At 43.2% G+C, this 7,219-nt stretch overlaps 1 pseudogene; it reads right to left on the bottom strand.

Moving 5' to 3' along the window:
• Positions 1-4,313: 4,313 nt before the first annotated feature.
• LOC109434744 (large ribosomal subunit protein eL14) lies at positions 4,314-5,026 on the bottom strand (annotated as a pseudogene).
• Positions 5,027-7,219: the final 2,193 nt, after the last annotated feature.

Raw genomic sequence — 7,219 nt, forward strand, 5'->3', positions numbered from 1 at the left:
TAAAACAGCTGAACTTCTATTCTACCACTCATTCTGCAGGCATCTATCTTATGTCCTAGACATTGCCCTCAGCACTAAGGATCGAAAAGTCAGCCAAGTCCATCTTTAAGCTTCAGGAGCACCCGGCTAATTGGCCTAGGCAGATGTATTAAAACGTGAGTTCCATAGTTGCAGCACGAAAAGAACTCTGGGAGCAGAGGAGGAGGTGACTAACTCAGTCTGTGCGAGTGGTGTTGGGTGGTGGGATGTTATTAAAATATCACAAGAACCTGCTTTGGTCTTCTCCATCTTTACATATTTCTCTGAGGACTGCAAATACCTGTCATCAACTACTAATAAAGCTGATTGCCAGCACACTTTTTTATTCTCCTCTTGGAAACATTGAAACACACCCAGAAGTACCTCTATTAAAACAGAGACATCGTGTGCAAGATAATAGAAGCAGAACTGGAGCCGCTAATGTTTTTCTTGGAAAGAGACCCCATTTGGATAGCAGAGGTGGGGGAGGTGAAATTTCAGAAGACACATTTTCCAAAGCTAATGTCTACATTGTGAAAGTGGAGACTGTGTTTGCTTTGTCTTCACATTGTCATTTTTGGGTGGCAAAGCCTTTCCCCATCAGTGAACATAAAGCACATGTTCTCTCCACACAGGGCATCGCTGCCTTGCTTTTCTCACTCAACCAGAAAGGCCTCTGACAAGAGGCCCAGAGCTGATGGCAAAATCTTGGGGTAGAAGTAATCAATCTAAGGAATACCAGAACAGTATTCCCATGGTTAGTCAAAATATACATATACACACAGCATACATACAATTATGTCATATAGATTGTCTGCATTAGTGGCTCCATTTGAGAAAGAATGTAGGGGAAATAGCTCCTCTCAGGTTCCATTTGTGGAAAGAAAAATGTTAAACTTCATCTACAGCAGGACATGCTATTCTTCTTAAGTATGTACCATGGAGACACCAAATGTTCACAATACATTCCCAGCAGAAACCAGAAAAGTGATATAGCAAGAAGGAAATAGAATTCACTCTTAGTTTATACAATTATTTATAAGTAGTTTATAAGGTTTGTAAAGATGGAGATTGCAATTGATGAATTCAACAGAACTATGGAAATGTCATATGCAATTTGCAGTAACTATAATACATCAGGGTAGAGCAAAGAATAGCATGCTTTTTTTTTTGTTTTGTTTTGTTTTGTTTTATTATTTTTTAATAAAAAATGATATGGACACAATTAGCTAAGTATCTTTGCACTTGACAGTCTTACCATCATCTCAAGAGATCAACTCCCTGGGTGATAATTCTGTCACAATGACTTACTGGACACACCAATCAATCAAGACTTTGCTGCTACTGCAGTTAATCTCAAGGAATAGCAGAGTAATACAATCATGGGAGACTTCCTCCATCACACACACACACACACACACACACACACACACACACACAGAGCCAGTTCTTTTCCCCCAGTAGATTCCTGGTGATGAAGTAAGTGGCACAAGAAGCAGATGGCTTTTCATAAGACACACTGATCTTGAAACTTATCAACATGAAAATCAACCAGAAATTACAAAGAAAAAAATAGATGGAAAGTACCACATCAACCTTTTCAAGAATTTCTTCATTTCTCAACCTTTGGACTCTTAGAGCTGAGAATCACTCTTCCAAATCTTTCTTTTCTTTTTTTCCAGAATTTTTTATTGGGGAAGGGGAACAGGACTTTATTGGGCAACAGTGTGTACTTCCAGGACTTTTTTCCAGTCAAGTTGTTGTCCTTTCAATCTTAGTTGTGGAGGGTGCCGTTCAGCTTCAAGTTGTTGACCTTTCAGTCTTAGTTGTGTAGGGCGCAGCACAGCTCCAGTTGCCATTGCTAGTTGCAGGGGGCGCAGCCCACCATCCCTTGCGGGAGTCGAACCGGCAACTGTGGTTGAGAGGACGCACTCCAACCAATGGAGCCACATCCAGGAACTCAGTGGCAGCTCAGTTCAAGGTGCCGTGTTTAATCTTAGTTGTGGGGGGCAATGTCCACCATACCTTGTGGGAGTCGAGGAATCGAACTGGCAACCTTGTGGTTGAAAGCCCGCGCTCCAACCAACTGAGCCATCCGGGAGGCAGCTCAGCTCAAGGTGCCATGTTCAATCTTAGATGCAGGGGGCAGAGCCCACCATCCTTTGTGGGACTCGAGGCATTGAACTGGCAACCTTGTGGTTGAGAGCCCCCTGGCCCATGTGGGAATCGAACCAGCAGCCTTCGGAGTTAGGAGCACAGAGCTCCAACCGCCTGAGCCATCGGGCGGGCCCTCTTCCAAATCTTTCTGAGGTGGACCCACCATGTGGGTTAACGTGTTCCAGTGGGTGGGCTCAGGGGAGGTGCTCCCACCCATCCAGGTTCCACGCCACTCGTGCACAGACCAGAGCCTCTCAAAGCAGGCAGTCCTCAGTTTTAAGTTAGGATAAATGTGTGTCTGTGGCCAGAACCATTCATGTTGGGAGAGCTTGGATTTGTCCAGAAGTCTGATCGATGCCCACCCATTTTTATTTTAATACTTTTTCACTAAATAATTGCAAGCCATTTATAGCAAATTCTTCTGCTCAATCTTTGCATGAAAGCATAAGAACAAACAACACAAAGTCTCACCACAGACGTGTTTCACATTACAAAGTGATTTTAGAGCTTTTAAAAGGATGCAAAATATGCAAAACAGCCCCTTGCTCTTTGGGAAGAAAAAGACCATCATTAGATATTCATAGTGTCATGAAGTATGATAATTGTGCCCAAAGGGAGCCAGAGCTCCCAGAGAAGCTGACTGCCCCAGGTGAGCTGTTTATGCCCAAGCACAGAGAATATGCCACCGTCAGTCATAACCATGGCTTCCTTTGTCTCACTATTCTGGGAAACCAGGTAACATTTGAAGACTTTATCTGCACCAATTCCTTAAATGTTAGGTCTCTTTTCGGGAGAATCTGCCACTGAATCGCTCCAGTCTCCTGTTGGCTCCTGGAAACCAGGGTGTCTCAGGGAGGAAATAGCTTCCTTTTATGGATCACACTTTATGTGACACCATCAGGGTCGGAACTTTATGTCACTTACCTCATTTAAATATCCTAACAACTCTTTGAGTTGGATATGATCAGCCCATTTTACAAAAGAGGAAAATGGCTCAAAGAGGCAAGACTTAGCAGCTAGTAAGGAAGAATAGGGACCAGTGTCCCCACCCAGATCTGCTGATGGCAAAGCCCCCACACCAAGTCTCCTATACCAAGAACACTCTCTCATCTTTCTCATATTCCTTTCCAAGTCTCTTCCTCCTAAACCTGACACGTAGCAAGCCCTTAATAAACACTCATTAGAACCGAGCCCATTAAAAAATTGAAAATGAATAAGTGAAGTGGGATAAAATCATGCACCCAGATTGGTCCTATAAATCATCTTCAACAAGAAAATATAAATACCACTGAATTTCTAGTAAATTTGTAAGTGTTGTGAAGGCTTTCAGTTGAACTTTCTTGGTCTCCAGGATTTAGGTATTTTAAAATGCAATTTAAAGGGCTTACTTCCATAATCTAAATAAGATTAATTTCTGAGAACTAGGAATTAAGTTGCCATAAGTAGGTAAGGATAACATCTATGTACCGCACCCCATCACGTCATCTTGCTCCCCAACGTCATCTGTCACTCTATACCCAGGGCTTCCCACAGTGCTAGACACATTATCATTCCACCATAGATATTAACTGAGATTGTACCTGAGATACAATAACAAATGAGACAGTGGTGTGCCCATGCTCAGAGACAGCACAACTGGACACACAACAACCCACTGGATTTGGGTTAGGAAACCTAAATCTTTCCTCATCCCTGGTCAGGATAAGGAACGCCATTGTTATTCAAAGTAATCAAACCTATATCAGTTGGGAAACAATGATCTAAATGACAATAATAACATCATAGGGTGAATGATCAGGACCTGGGAATTTGCATTTAATAGGTAATAAAATGATTGTGAGGAATGCAGTAAAAATAGTATAACTGTGTGGCTGGGAGAAGCTAATCTCACATGACAAATGTGCCTCTTCGATACTTGTAGAATCCTCATACCCAATCTTTGGACAACAATCTTCACCCTAAACTATGACACACAAGGACATATTTGCCATAACTAACCCACCAGTCTACACATCCATTACACACCATTTAAAAGGGAGACTTTGTACTTCACCATGGCAAGAGGAGCGAATGTCTCTTTTTTTTTTTTTTTTAATTTGTCAAAAAGAACCTTTATTACTTTTATAATAGTGTTTTTGTTCTTATGCTTTTGGAGCAGGTGCTTTCTGGGCTGGAGCTTTCGGACCCTTCTGAGCTTTTGGAGGTGCTGCCTTCTGGCCTGCAGCTTTCTGGGCAGGAACCTTCTGGGCTGGAGCCTTCTTGCCTGCAGCAGCCGTCTTTTTTGCTGGAACCTTTGCAGCAGCAGCTGCTGCAGCTGTACCTTTAGCAGCAGGTGCTTTTTGGGAGAAGCCTTCAGGAGCGCTGCCTTTTGAAGCTTCCTAACTTCAAGCTTGATTATTCGGTTCCTCATTTTCTTTGCCTTCATGACTTTGTAACGATCAAAATCTGTCATCTTGGCTTTCTTTTCTCTAGCTTCAATCTTCTTGGCCCATCTTGTGGCTGTCCATTTTTTATTGATATCTGCCTTCTCCCAGGCTTTTCGGACATACTTCTGGCGGGCACTGTGTGGGAACTTGAGGATGAAGTCAGTGAGCTGCATGCATTTGAAAGGCATAGCCTGCCTCCTTACTTGAGTGCAAGGTCCATCAACCAAAGCCCTGTTCTGGTCAATAACATCTACAATCGCGACCAGTTTCCTGGCGTGAGGCCCAAAGGAGATGTAGGCCACCCGGCCAACCTCCACGAAGTGCCTGAACACCATGTTGGCGGCGTTCGGCGAGAAGCGAATGTCTCTTTTTGACTTCCCGGGCCAACCCCGATTTTGTTCCTTATGCATCGACCCTGTGTCACTTGTGCCAGCTCAAGTCCTCGAAACTATTTAAAATTACTGGGGACTGAGAAGGCATTTGTGAAATGCAAAAGTAAAATGTCACCACACACATTCTTTCTGGCCAATGATTGCCACTCATGTTTCCTGGAAAAGCCAGGGGCATCTCAAACTCAAAGCCAGAAGGAATCAGGCAGGAGGTCTAGCTGAGGAGACCTGGCCACTTGGGGACGCAGGGCCATCCAGATCCACTTGACACATGCCATGTGAGAAAGTATGCCCAGTATTTCCATGTCTTTCAGTCTTCTTAAGAGAAGTTAGAAAGCCATTTTTTAAATGCAAATTCTCCCAAGTTTTAAAAGTTAGCAGTTAATTTCTTTTAAAGTGCAGTATGGACCAAATAAGATAAAAATATCTGTGGACTGGATTTTCCTCTGTAGTCCACCAGTCTGAGGCCTCTGGAGAAAAGAATGATTGGGACATCTTTATAGAACACTATGATTTTTCTGTATTCTTTGTTCAGTGCTCCCAGCATTTCCATTTAATAATTCTCCCAGGGTGAAGCAGGAACTCATTTGGCCAAGTTTTGCCTTGGGCCACCTATAGGACATCAATTCCATCTGTGCCCTCATTCAACAGTGTTCAGGTCAAATTGCAGACAATTGGACTTTAGCTGCAGCTATTATTCTACAACCTTCTACCCACGGAGAGTTCTGTGCTAGCCATGGAGCTGAAGGGTGAGTAAAAAGCCTCCAGGAAAAACAAGGAAAGGGTGATGAGACTCCAGCAACTTGCACATACTGGTGATGTCCAGCTTTCATCCTGGGGGATGGAAGGAGTACCACAGTTAGAATTGGGAGACCCGAATTTGGGCCACTACCTGTGATCTGGGTCCCCAGTCATTCCACCTGAGGCCCCAGGCTTCGGGGAACAGAGACAAGTAGTTCCTGCCAAGCTCTGCCCAAATTGCAAATTCACAAGCAAAATAAATGAATCTTGTTGTTTGAAGCCACTGTGTTTTGGGGGTGGTTTGTTACACAGCAACAGAGGGCCAGAATGCTCATTATCATCATGGACAGTGAGGAAATCAGGAGCTGTGAGAATCCAGGGAACCGAGTTCTGCCCAGGCCTGAGGCTTCTCCCACATGGGCTTGCCGTCCCATGTTCTGATTTGCCCTGGCCCTGTAGCTGTGACTCTGCATTTTGGCTCCTCTCTTTCTGAATCACCTTACCCCTTGCACTTTCTTTTAACAGCATAGATTTCTCCATGTGCCCAGTCCAAATCCCTCTGAAAGAGGGCCTCTGATTGGTTCAGTTCATCATTTCATGTGAGGCCGTCGTTTGCTGGTTTGGCTATAGACTGACTGGCTGTTGTCAAATCAGACACCACCCTTGGTCCAATCATCTGTGGCAGGTGCCACTGGGTACCCACACAATCACAGGAGATGCCATTTCAGGAGGCACCATGGGAGGGCATATTTCTCTTGGAAGGTGGTTTGGAATTGATTGACGTGATCTACACGTCTAGAGCAGAAATGAAGAAACAAGGAAAAAAAATGGTAGTAGAATTTTGTGCAGTGGACAACAGTCTACACATTGAATACACATATTTTCCAAAGGGTATACTAGCTCTGTGATCTTGAGCCATACCTGGATGGTTTTCAGAAAACAACTTGCAATTGTACTCTTTCCTAAAAATGAGCAGGAGGTATTGCTGGTTTTCCTTTTTCATCTTTAGTTTAAAAATTGGCCTTCTCCCACTTTACAAAAGCATGGCGTATCCTTACCCTTCCTGAATATTTTCAAGTGAATTTCTTCAAGGTATAAAAACTTTCAGAGTGCCTAACAAGGACATAATTCAAATATTGGTGTCACCTAATGTTGATCCTTTATTCTAGGGACCATAAAATATGCTATTCTGTCATAGTAAGAGATGCACTTCCAAAAAATTTACTTTTTTCTCTTCAACCCAGAATACATTTTTAATTGCTTGAAACTTTATGGTTCTGAGGAATGTTTTAAAAAATGAGTTTAGATTTATTTATATATTTTTGCCACAGAGGAATATGGTCATTTTAATTTGAAATGCTGGTGTATGTTGGTGGTTGTGACATGGGGTTTCCGATACAGAATATTCAGTGGGGATGCGCTTGGGAGGAACCCTGCGGGAAGAAGAAGGAAGAAGCAGGAGAGGTAGAGGGTGAGTCAAGCTATGAT

This window comes from Rhinolophus sinicus, linkage group LG04, assembly GCF_036562045.2.
Source record: "Rhinolophus sinicus isolate RSC01 linkage group LG04, ASM3656204v1, whole genome shotgun sequence".
Lineage (NCBI taxonomy): Eukaryota > Metazoa > Chordata > Mammalia > Chiroptera > Rhinolophidae > Rhinolophus > Rhinolophus sinicus.